The following is a 14,079-nucleotide window of genomic DNA, read 5'->3' on the forward strand; positions in this document are numbered from 1 at the left end:
AAGAAGATGCTGGTTGTTCTCACTTTGGAAGTCATTGTTTAGTGTATGACAACTTTAATAGTACTTGTAAATTCTCCAACATTGTATGAGCTGGCATAATAATTAAAAAAAAAAACGATTTTTGAAGTGTTTAAGAAGTACACATTATGAGTTGTATTAATTTATTTACAAATTTTTTCATCACTTTATTGTTCATAAATTGTAATTTTTTAAAATGGCAAAAAATGATTTTATTTACAAAAACTAAATTGTAATTTTATGTTGGCAGATTTAATTATTTATTTTTTAGAAAAATTAATATTAAGGAAAATATATATTTATTTTAAAGAATTTCTTATTTTTTATTTTATGTTAATATTTAATTATTTAAATTAATTCAATTGTTTATCAACCACAACTTGAGAAATGTATACTTTTCCCAATATTTCTCCAAAACAATATTATTCACGATATAAAACATTAATTATTAATTCTTCAAGAAGTAATTCAAAATCTGGTCATGACCTTTTTGGTAGGAAAAAGCTCCACTTCCATGTTTAACTTGGTGCTAGATGGCAGCTGGCTGATATGTTAAGTATCAAAATGCACTCATGCATTGCACTAGTCTCCCTTGTGCCATCTTGATTTCTTCAGGATACATTATTTAGGTCCCTTTCTTTGTTCTTTTTGTCAATCTTTAGTCTAATCTTTGAATTTATTTAGTCTAGAGAACCAATTTGAGAGATTGCACGCAGAGTACAGTTGTGGATAAACTGAAGGTACACACATCATACAATTGCCTGACTCCCATTGTGCATGCAACCAAATTGAAGGAACAAGGACATCCCATCTAAGATCACTTTCTAGTTCAAGATCATTTATTCAATGTACTTCAGTTATAACAGAAAGAGCTGGAAATGGTTACTAGAAGAGTGTGCTCAAACTGAGCGTTGCGTTTTCCATCTGCAGTGAAGCGGTCCATCCATCAGGCCATATTTGATCATGCCAGACTCCTGCCAAAGTTTTACTCATATGTGATGAGTAAAAAAGCTTTGAAGATGGTAGGCCAAACAAATTCAACCAACTACCACAATTACATGCATTAATCATTGGTTCAATTGTAACAGTCTGCCCAGGCTTCATCACGCCAACTGCTTTATTCCCTATTGGGGTTAAGGCTCACCAATTGTTGACTGAATAATACCTTATATACATTTTTCTTTTAGAAATACTAGAAGACATTTTATTAGCTATGCTATTTAACTATTCCATGATTAGAAAAGAAAGATTGTATCTTCATGTACATATAGTGTTTGGAGGCCTGATATTAAGGATGCTTCCGTAATGAAGAATGTTTAGTGCACAATGAAAGAGTTCTCCAATACTATGGTTATAATAAGATTTGACCTATTTCATCAGAAGAAGAGTATAGAAAAACTTTGTCCTTTAGCTTCATGAAATAAAGTTAGACTATGTTAAATAGAGTGAAGTAATAAATTACCACAGAGAACCCTGACATTGTAGCATGATGGTTAATCACCCATTCGATCTCCCGAAACCGTTCTCCAGGTTTCACTGAACAACACCTAAAAGACAAAACGCAATAGAAACTTAAATTAAACTTCAAGGTTTCAATACTGCATAGGACAGGGGACAACAACCGATCAAATATCATCTACTGGTTACCTTAAGTCTACAATAGAAATCTATATTGACCTCTTTAATTCTTTGGCCTGTTTTAATCCTTGTTCTGGGCATGCCTTCTGATCTTTTATGTGTGTGTAGATATGCATATATATATATATATAATAGAATATCAAGAAAGAAAGAGAATACAAAAAGAGTATAACACATTGTCATATATAGAAAAACAATAACAGAAATGAAAAAGGGAGAAAAGGCAAAATTCAACTGACAGCGTTCCATTTCTTTACATAATAAACAAAGGTAAATACAAAAAAAAGCCATACACCTTAGTCATAAATAGACACACAAATTATTTATCCCATTTTGTTCCAGCCACAAAACCAAGCAATCAGCCTTTTTACAGTGTCTTGTGAAAAGATACACATGTTCATTTGCAAAAAGTCTTCGAACCAAAGAAGATGATGAGAATACTAAGAAATACAATTATAGTAGGTGACTCGACTCCAAACCTTCTAATGTAACAAAATACGAACAACAGAAAAAAGTGATGTAACTTGAAAACCAATAATACTATATGTATTTTCCAAACAGTTTAATTCATTGATGTGAGGATGGATATGTACCATAAAGAGACCCTATCCAAAGAAAGAGCAAAACAAGCCCAACCAATTAAGCCAAGGACATAATGGTCTCATCAACATGTTTCAAGCACATGATGGAAAGGGATAAAAAAATGAAGCAATCAGCCAAGAAAAGAAGGAAAACTATATCTATCATAACTAAGAATTTAGACGTTAATTTTAATTAATTTCCTATGTAATTACACCTATTTAGAAATTTAAACTTTAATTTTAATTAATTTTCTATATAATTACAGTTAGTTAAGGATTTAGAGATTAATTTTATTAATTTTTTATGTAATTATAATTTTAAATCAATAGATTTTTTTAATATTTTTTATTTACATGACTTACCTTATAACTAGGTCATCAAGTCTTCATTATAAAAATTTAGAAATTATTTAAATAATATTAAGAGTGTTTCTTTTCAAGAGAAGTTCTTGTACCATCTTGTTGAGTAAGGAGTGGATTTATCTATCAAGGTACGATCTTATAACGTTTTTCATTCTATTTCTTTCATTTTCAATGAATGTAGTTCCTATAATTCTTGATAGCCGGTTAAGTAGAGAGAGTTTCTATATGATCAATTTTTTTGATGTCTTTAAATGAAATTGTGTGAGTTCCTGATTACTTTGGTTGATCTTGAGTTCTGCATCATTTGACATTAGAGTTTTGGTCCCATCTAAATCGACTATCTTTTACTTTTGTACTTTTAAATTCTTGCATTATTTATTTTTTTGTTCATTTATTAAAAAAACAGAATTATCTCACACATCAATCCGAGTAAGATATAACGTCAATTGACGCTTTTTTGGCTTGATAAAATCGTTGTTGAGTACTAATTTTTTTAATCTACATTTCTTGTAATTTTGTTTCCTGCGAAAAAAAAAGAGAAAAGAAAATAAAATAAAAGAAAGGAAACAAAGGAAAGAAGTCTTTATCAAATAACATACTCATTTGGGAAGTACTTACCTTTTTGGTGCTCAACCATCCTTCTTTGAAACGGTGCAAGAACCAGCTCTTCATAAGGTAAAAACTCATTTTATTTTACAATTTTTTCTTTTTACAATCATGTGCATTCACACTTAAACAATTCATTAAAGACTTCATTTTTTTTATATAAAACGTAACGTACATCGGGAATAGATTGATAGGAATATCTTTCGAATTTTCTATTGGAGCAATACTGAATCCTTACATCTTTTATAAATCGTCATATTTTCTCTATTATCAGTTTCCTTTTTTGTTTTAAACTTTAGTTTCCTGATACATCTAAGCATCTAAATTGCATCTTAGAGCTTAGCGTAGTTGATAACACACTACATATTCTTTTATGTGTTACACTCTTACTTATAATATTGATGTGGTATTTATTCTATAGGACTCCTTGTAGTGTCTTAAAACAATACTTTAAAATACTTTAATTTAAGAGGATATATCCAACACTTAACTTAAGGGTGAGAGATAGAAAGGTAAAAAGGCAAGAGTGTGAGATTATAAGAGGATAAAAAGCCAAGTGAGTGAAATACGAGAGAACTGGTGATGAAATATATATTTTTTACTAACACTTCTTAAAATGTCAAGTGAGCATCAAAGCCCCGTCAACATAATACTTTTATAGAGGCTCTGCATGCAAAATTGACATGACTTAGTTAGAAAGTAGATAACTTGAGTAGTAGTCAAAGTGAAACAAGATACGGGACCCCTAATACAAGGCGACCTAAAACTTAACATCCTGAAAATAAGGACGAGTCTTGTAATGATGAAGAGAAAGACCATGTTAGAAGAAAAAAAGATAGAATAGAAAATAATATTAGCTCCATTAAAATGATAATACCACCCTTCAAAGGTATGAATGATGCAGAAGTCTACCTACAGTGGGAAAGAAAAATAGAGCTGATCTTCGACTACCATAACTACAACGAAGAAAAAAAAATCAAGTTGGCAATTATACAATTAAATGCTTTAGGTGTCTCAGAATCCGACATATAGCCCATCAATGCCTAAATAAGAAGATCATGTTATTGAGAAATGATGGCAGAGTTGATAGTGCAAGTGATTGTGAGAGCGAAAATAATGATAACATGCCACCACTTAAGGATGTTGAGGAAATTTTGAATATCTAGCCTAAGGGAAAGCTTTGGTTACCAGAAGAGTTCTGAATGTCCAAGTTAAGCTGGAAAAAAATAACCAGAGAGAAAATATCTTTCATACTCATTGCCTTATAAATGAGAATGTATGTAGTCTCATTATAAATGGGGATAGCTGCACCAATGTTGCTAGTTTATAAACTTGGGTTAATATACACGCGCCATCTCACCCTTATAAGTTACAGTGGTTGACTAATTGTGGAGAGATGAATGTGACTAAACAAGTATTAGTTTCCTTCTTTATTAGGCGATACACTGATAAAGTACGTTGTGATGTTGTGTTTATGCATACTAGTCATATCCTACTGGTAAGACTAGTAGTATTGCTAAATGTGCAATGTATGATGATTATAAGAATCGTTATTCATTTAACATAAATGGCCAGAATTTTACACTTGTACTGCTATCACCTAAGGAGGTATCCAAAGATCAGCAGTAGCTCGAAAACTCCATAAAGTCTAGAGAAAATGAAGAACTGAGCAACATGAAGAGAGAATGTTACTATATGAAAAATGAGCTAAGGAGGTCCTCTTTCAAGAAAAAAATATAACTCACCTTAAACTTTTTTTATTTAATGGTGTTGTTTTGCAGGACATTTGTTTCAAAAAAAAAAAACAAGATTGGTGAAACCCCTACATAAGAAGTGTTTAATTCGAGGATGAATTATTTTTAAAGAGGGAGGGGGATGATGTAAGCATAGATATAGAGCACAAAAAGAAGACTCCATCCAAAGGAAGAAAAAAACAAGCTCAATCAATTAACTTAATGGCATAATGGTCTCATTAACTTGCTTCAAGCACATGATGAAAAATGGTAAAAAATGAAACAATTTGCTAAGAAAAAGAGGAAGGCCATATCTATCCTAGTTAGGAATTTCTACTTTTATTTTAATTAATTTCTTATACAATTGCACATAATTAGGAATTCAGCCTTTTATTTTAATTAATTTCTTATCTATTTGCATGTAGTTAAGGATTTAAACTTTAATTTTAATTAATTTCCTACGTAATTGCAATTTTAAATTAGGAGATTTTTAAAATACTTTATTCACATGACCTATCCTATAAGTAAACCATCAAATCTTCATTGTAAGTATTCAAAAATTATCTCAATAATATTAAGTGTGTTTCGTTTCAAAAGAGATTTTTTTGTCATCTTGTTGAGTAAGGAGTGCATCTATTTATTAAGGTATGACCTTATGGTGTTTTTTTTTATTCTATTTCTTTTACTTTCAGGGATGTTAGTTTTTATCATTTTTTGATAGCGGGTTAAGTAGAGAGGGTTTCTATAGGATCAATTCCTTTGACGCTTTTAAATGAAATTATGTAAGTTCCTAATCACGCTAGTTGATTTTGGGTTCCGTATGTTGGATTTTTTCTGACATGTGAGCCTTAGTATGCGTATTAGGCTATTAATTTAATCGATTTGTTTAAAAGTGATAAGATATGGTTGAACAATATTGAGTTTTAATGCATTGGGTTTTAATATGAGGTTATAATGTGCAGATATAATTTTTGTAATATTCTCATTTTATGATGAGTGAAATAAAAATTATAAAAGTTTGTTGATATAAAGGGTGATTATGGTTCCCTAATCACAAGATCGCAATTTCATTTTTTTTGAAAACCCGTCACCAGAAAAAATTAATTTTTAGGCATCGTGTTAATTTAGAAAATTCTACTGCTAAACACGAACAATTCTTCCGCGATAAAGCTAGGTACATTTATGCTTACATTTCTCCTTAAACGAGATTTATGAATTTGAAAAGTATTTTTATTTCAACAATTGGTATAAGAACATTTCTCATATTAGATTTTTTATATTTAAGTTTTTTTTTCTTATGATTTTGGATTTTATTTTTTGTTTGACTGAATTTATATATATATATATGCATAAATATATGTAAAAGAAATATATATATGTATATATACAAAGGTTAGAAATATATATATGAATATTAGAAATATATATTATACAAAAGATTAAAACATATGTATATGTATATATATGTAAAAGTTTAGAATTATATATGTATATAAATGTATATTAAGGATGTATATATATATGAAGCAGAAAAAAACAAGAAAGAAAAGCAGCAGCCAGCCACTGTTGCATGAAGAAGAAAGCTTGACAGTCGAAACGGCTCCCAAATCTTGCGCGTAACAGTTGGAATTTCTAGCCGTTTCTATAGCAATTAAGAAGTAGAGGAAATTTTTAGTCGTTACAAGCTACATGAGGAAGGAGAAACCACAAGAAGAGAAGAAAAGGAAGAAAAGAGAGAAAATGTAGAAAAGAAGGAAAAATAGATGCCCATATGGGTTCAGGCAGGGCCAACCCGGCTTCAACCCAACCTGGCCCAGGACCTGACCGAGTGTTAACCTGACCCGGTTAATGGTCAACGGTCGGTTTACCGGTCAATGGTTAAATGATCAACAGTCAATGATTGGCTGGTCAATGGTTAACGGTCAAGCTTTTGACCGATCAACAGTCAAGCTTTTGACAAAAAAAAAAAAGATTTTTTTAAGGTAATCTTGATCATTTTGTTGTTGAATTTTTTTAGTTTTAATTTTGAATTTTAATATTGGTATATGTATATACATATCAAAATAAATTAATTTACACAACATGTCACCAAAGTGACCTCTTTTGAGGATAATTTATTTATTTCATAATGTAAACAATTGTATAAGTATAATTTATGTGAATGTTAATCGATCCAAAAGAATGTTAATATTTAACATAATTGCATTCTATTTTTTTTTTATAATGAATACGTGATAATTAATCAATATAAAATATGAACTTTAAATCAGTGCAAATGAATATTTATTATTTGATGTGTTTCTACAATTAGTATTTAATTAGTGTTACAAGGTACCACTTACAAGTTAATATTTTATCCAAAAATAGAGTGTTAGTAGAGTGCTCGGTATCTTAATATGGGAATATATTTTTATTTAAAATTCATTATTAAATTTTATTGTTTACAGTTTTGTGTGAGCATTAATTAATTAATTTATTTTTCTATATTCTTTGTTTAACTTCATTTTCTACTAGAAGTATCACCGCGAATGTAAATTTTATCCTGATGTTAAATGACATATACTTCAAGCAATGGAAGAATAGTGTTCGACTTGTGTTTGGAGTTATGGATCTGGATTGGATTTTACGGGTTAATCATCCTGATCTGATTACTTCTAATGGTGCCCATAAAGAAAAGAAAGATTTTGAAAGATGGGATCGGTCAAACAGTATGAGTATGTTGGTTATGGAACAGGCCATTGTAAAAGTTTTTTAGATACTATGTCCAATGAGATCACAATAGTTAGAGATTTTTTTTTATTTTCTAGAACAATGTTTCACAAGAAATGATAAGACCAATGCATGTATACTTATGTCGACTCTTATTTCTATGAGGTATAATGGAAATAAAAACATCAGAGAGTGCATAATGGAGATGTCACATGTGCATGCAAATCTCAAGGCACTTAGAGTGAAATTGTCGGAATAAGTACTTATGTACTTTGTTTTGATTTCTCTTTAACCACAGTTCAATCATTTTAAGGTGAAATATAACTATCAGAAAAACTTCTAGAATCTGAATGAGCTCATTTCACATTGTGTTCAGAAGGAGGAAAGACTCAAGTCTGAGAGGACAGAGAATGCTCATTTTGCAGTGATTTCAAAGGATAAGAAGAATAAGAAAAAGAAAATAGTTAAATCTGTTGCAGTTCTAATACAATAGAAGAAGCAACAAAAGATTCAGACCGAAAATATTTGTTTCTTCTGTAAAACTCCAAGACGCCAGAAAAAGCAATGCGCTAACTATCATGCGTGGTGCGCAAAAAGATATACTTCTTAATTTTTTTGTTCTGAGGTTAATTTAACTTCTTTACCTACACACACCTAGTGAATAGATTCTAGTGCCACAACTCACATTAGTGTGTCTGTGCAGGGTTCCCTCTATTGCCGCAAGCCAAGTGATGGTGCCGAATTCATTTATGTTAGTGATGGCAAACCAGTCGAGGTGGAAACAATTGAAAAATTTAGATTATTATTAAAGATTGAATTTTATTTTAATTTAGAATGAACTTCTATTGTACTGTTATTTAGACGAAATATGATTTATGTTTTTGTATTAGACAAATTTAGCTATTTATGTTCATTTAGAAATGAAAAATTGAGTCTTTTTCTTAATCTAAATCTAGTTAGTTCTGGTTATTTATCAGCGCATGATAATTTTTATTCATTTGATACAATTGCTTCTTATAATGAATCCTTACATGTTGGTACAAGACGTGTAAAGAAAAATTAACCAAGGGGAATTATGCTTCATTATGGCACAAGATATTAGGTCACATCTCCCAAAGGAGAATTGGGAGACTTGTGTAAGATGAAATTCTAGATCCCATTTTTTTTTACAGATTTTGACACATATATCCATTGTATCAAGGAAAAACAAATAACTATTAAAAGATTAGGTTCCTACAGGGCTATGGACGTATTAGAATTTATTCATAAAGATATTTGTGGACCGGTTCTTACGGCTTTTTGGAATGGTCAATAATATTTCATAATATTCATAGATAATTATTCCATATGTGACTACCTATATTTCATTCATGAGAAGTCCCAGTATCTGGATGTGTTTAAGAGTTTTAAAGTAGAAGTTGAAAACTAACTCAACAAAAGGATTATGACTGTTAGATTTGATCGTGGTGATGAATACAATGGTAGATCTGACGGATCAAATGAACAGTGTCCAAGACCGTTTGCTTGATTCTTAGAGGAATACGGTATTATCCCATAGTACACCATATCAGGTTCTCCTAGTATGAATGATGTTACTGAAAGGCAAAATATAATACTTAAGGATATAGTGAAGAGTATGATTAGTTATTTTACCTTACCTAAATCCCTTTAGGGAGAAGTATTAAAGACTACAACATATTTACTCAACAGACTTCTAATTGAAGCAACTACAAATACTCCTTATGAGCTTTGGATGAGCAAGAAGCCTAGTTTGAGATATTTGCACATTTGGAGATATCCAGCTGAGGCTATGCCTTATAGGTCACAAGAAAAGAAACTAAACTCTAGAACTGTTAGTTGTTATTTGATTGATTATTCTGAGCAATCAGGGGTTATACGTTTTATGATCCCACTGCTAAAATAATTTTTGAGACAGGAAATTCCCAGTTTCTTTAAGATATTAAGTTTACGGGGGGAGAAAGAATTCGAAACCTTGTCTTTGAAGAGGAATGGGTCGATATTTCTATTCTCTTTGTTGTTTTTTACAATGATCAAGATCAGGTTCTTATACCTAGCATTGTTTAAGAAGCAACTCCAAATCAAGTCAATGTTATAGTATCTCCCATTCCTATTTAGGAAATTATTTCTAAAGCACAAACTTCACACCCTCAAGAACTTATGCCATTAAGGAGATCCACTAGAGATAGGAGAAGTGCAATTCCAAATGATTATATTGTATATCTTTAAGAACATGAGTTTGATATTGGTATGGTGGAAGATGATCCTATCAACTTTTGTCAAGTCATGGAAAGTTCTAACTCTCAAAAGTTGATTGATGCCATAAATGAAGAAATAAAGTCCATAGAGGACAATGACATTTGGGATTTTGTCCTATTGCCTAAGGATGCAAAACACATTGGTTGCAAATGAATATTTAAAACTAAAAGGGATTCAGAAGGTAATGTGGAGAGGTACAAGGCTCTTCTTGTTGTTAAGGGATTTATATAGAAAGAAGACATCGACTATAAAGAGACTTTCTCTCCGATTTCATCAAAAGACTCTTTCAGGACTATAATGACTTTAATGACACATTTTGATATTGAGTTATATCATATGGATGTTAAGACAACGTTTCTCAATTGTAACATTGATGAAACGATTTATATGGTGCAACTAGAAAATTTTGTATCCGGAGATGCACAACAAATTGTTTGTAGACTAAAAAAATCTATCTGTGGACTTAAGCAGGCTTCCCGTCAATGGTATTATAAATTTCATCAAGTTATCATCTCGTTTGATTTTAAAATGAATTTAGCAGAAGATTGTGCATACCATAAGTTCATTAAGAGTAAATATATTTTTTTTTGTTTTATATGTCGATGACATACTGCTTACCATTAGTGTTATAGACTTATTGCACAAAATAAAGAGATTTCTTACAAAGAAATTTGAGATGAAAGATCTTGATGATGTCTCTTTTGTATTACGGATTTAGATATACCTGGATCGCTCTCGAAAAATTCTTGGATTATTATAAAAGAACTATATTGAAAAAGTTCTTAAAAGGTTTAACATGCAGGACTGTAAACCATGTGACTCTTCTATGTCTAAAGGAGATAAGTTTATCTAAGTCAATGCCCCCAAAAATGACCTAGAGACTATGGAGATGCAACAGATTCCTTATGCTTCAGCTGTATGGAGTTTTATGTATGCACAAGTTTGTATGCGTTCGGATATTGCGTACATTATTGAGATGTTATATAGATATTTAAGCAATTCAGGTATAAATTATTGAAAAGCAACCAAACATGTCATGCAGTATCTTTAGAGAACAAAATGTTATATATTCATATACAAGAGGTCAGATCAGTTGAAGATCATTATTTATTCTGATTTTGATTTCATCGGATGTCAAGACAGCAAAAATTCTACATCAGACTATATTTGCTTGCCAGGGGAGCTATTTCTTGGAAGAGTGCTAAACAAACACTTGTAGCCTCTTCTAATATGGTTGCAGAGTTTATGGCTTATTGTGGGGTATCTAATCATGGAATATGGCTATAAAATTTTATCATTGAGCTGCGTATCGTTGATGGCATAGAAAGACCATTTAAGTTATTTTGTGACAATAAGTCAATAGTTATGTATTCCAACAACAACAGGAGCTCGACGAAGTCAAAGCGTATAGATATCAAGTTTCTCGTTATTAAAGAAAGAGTTCAGAGTAAGTAGATATCGATAGAGCACATTAGAACAAACTTTATGATTATAGATCCACTCACTAATGAATTATTACCTAAGGTCTTTTATGAGCCACTACTCATACGGGTGTTATATCCCTAGATGATGTGTAGTTTTAGTGGGAGTCTTGTACCATAGTTGCATTTATTTTGTAAAAAATGTCATAAACTTTGTACTTTGTTTTTATTTATGTATATACATGGTTTCATTATAGTTTTTGTGTTTTAGTTTTGTTTATATATATTATCTCTGAGTTTTCTTACAGTTGATATCACTAAGGTTAAGACATGACCAAATGAAAATTGGCATACTTAGATCACATAGCATGTAATTTTCATGCTGCATATCCATGCTTAATCCTTATCATTCAGTTATACTAATATACGTGACTATTAACGGGTTTAACTATGTTAGCTGTAGTGAAGACTACTTTGATCCTATGTCGTTATGATCGATGGACAAGATTATTTGGTGATGAATTCAGGTATTGATAGCATTGTTCTGAGTACTCTTACGGTTATTTAACACATAGTTTAAGGTGTCACTTAAAGCTCAAGTAGGAGATTGTTTGATTTTTTCTAACATGTTAGCTTAATATAGGCCTTGACATGCATATCAGACTATCAATTTAATGGACTCGTTTAAAAGTAATCAAATATGGTTAAATAGTACTGAAGTTTGATGCATCGGGTTTAAGTATGAGATTATAATATGTAGATATTATTTTTGTAATATTCTCATTTTACGATAGACGAAATAAGAATTGTAAAATTTTGTCAATATAAAAAGCGGTTATGATTCTCGAATCACAATATCACCATTTTATTTTTCTGAAATCTCGTCACTAGAAAAAACTAATTTTTAGGCATCATGTTGATTCGAAAAATTCTACCACCGAACACAAATAATTTTTTCGCGATGGATCCAGGTACGCTTCTGCTTGCATTTCTCATTAATTCAGTATGAGATTATGTGTTTAGTTTTTATAGATCTGCCTATTTGAAAAGTATTTTTATTTCAACACCACATCATTCATGCATGAAAAGAAATAACCTCAACTAAATGTTATCCAATGGTTTCTTGTATGTGCACTAACTTAATCACTTGAACATCTATTGTGCTCCTCTTAAGTGTACCCAATAACTGTAGCAATCTCCACAGTTTTGTATATGCGTGGCACCCTTTAATGTCTAGTCGATAAAAAGTTCTTTTATAAAAAAAGGTAAAAGAAAATTAAAGAATCAAAATTCATATATAAATGAAGAATTAGAGGAAAGACGCAAAAGAGATCATATTAGAGAAAAAGACCCTATAATGTTTCCAAATATCATGATTATAATGTTAATGCAAATACACAATGAATGCTAATGGATTTTTTATTTTTAGACAAGTTAGAGAATTAAGAGTCCTGAATATGTAGACTAATGGCTATTGCTTTCTGTACACACTCATATGTACATTTAACTAATTGACGAGATGCTTCATGAACATTTCCCACAAAGTATGTCTCATTGAGATCACCTGCACATTCATCAAGCATTTAGAATCCTGGTAATCAGACGAATTTATCAATGGGATGAGATTCCACACCATGGACACCTTTACAATACATAGTTATATTGACATTCACAATATCCCATCTTCTAATTTCCTAAAGAAAATAAGGCGTAGTTATTAGAAGAAAAATTATTGGGATTAAATTGAAAGGTTACAAGATTCCGTAAATTATTTATAAGAAGGGTTCAAGGCCATTGTTCTCATTATGGAAATATGTAGGAAAAAAAAAAAAGTTCAAATCCAGGACCAAAGTAGAATGAATCAACATCAAGTTTAAGAAAAATGAAGAAATATACTCCATTCCATATGCAACTAATGAACTGAGGTTAGTTGCCATAACAAATAATTATGTTGTTCTTTTATTGTAGCTCATCAAATGATCTAATCTATTAAATTTTAGAGATTAGTTAAAAAGATCCTAGAACTTGGATGTTATTCATCAAATGTTTGAACCAATTCAAACATTTAACCTTGGTTTTGCCATTAAAATGCTCATGGCCCACAAGGACAACCCTTTTCCCCCTTATGTAATTCTCCTAAGTTTTTTTTACATTCATCTATCAATTTTTTGTTGGCGTACTGTTCTCTCTTTCCCTTCTCCTTTATTAAAGAAGTAATTATTGTCATTTATTGAAGATATATATGGCTAGTAATTGACGCAAACTGCTGGAAAATCAAAAAAATTTGTTTGAAAGGTGACTCCAGTATTTGATGGTTGATTTAAGAGAAGGGCCTCCAAAAAGACTAACTTTTATGCTATTTTCCTCTTCTCCCCTTATTATAAGAACAATAATTTCTAAATCTACTAAAAAAATCAAAATTTTATGATAAATCCATAATGTTATAGAAATTTTGAAACATAATTTTTCACAAGTTACCTACTTAATCTGGCTACAGCCACTATTACAATTCAAGATAAGTTATTTTCTTTATCACATATACATAAGCATGATAAAATTCACCACGAAAAAAAAATAAACATCATCATTTCAAATGCCCGAAAAAGCTCTAAAATAAGAAATAATGACAGAGAAAGAGAGAAATAAAAGTGAAAAATAAGAGAATGTACATGTAAACCTAATGTAAATCCAAACACCATAGAAGCAAGCTCTAACCGATCAGCTTTGATCCCT

General features: G+C 30.7%; 1 pseudogene; it reads right to left on the reverse strand.

The window, feature by feature from the left end:
• Nucleotides 1–871: 871 nt before the first annotated feature.
• LOC148265799 (methionine aminopeptidase 1A-like) lies at nucleotides 872–13,283 on the reverse strand (annotated as a pseudogene).
• Nucleotides 13,284–14,079: the final 796 nt, after the last annotated feature.

Source organism: Carica papaya, chromosome 5, assembly GCF_054855325.1.
Source record: "Carica papaya isolate Zhongbai chromosome 5, ASM5485532v1, whole genome shotgun sequence".
In the NCBI taxonomy this organism is placed as follows: Eukaryota; Viridiplantae; Streptophyta; class Magnoliopsida; order Brassicales; family Caricaceae; genus Carica; species Carica papaya.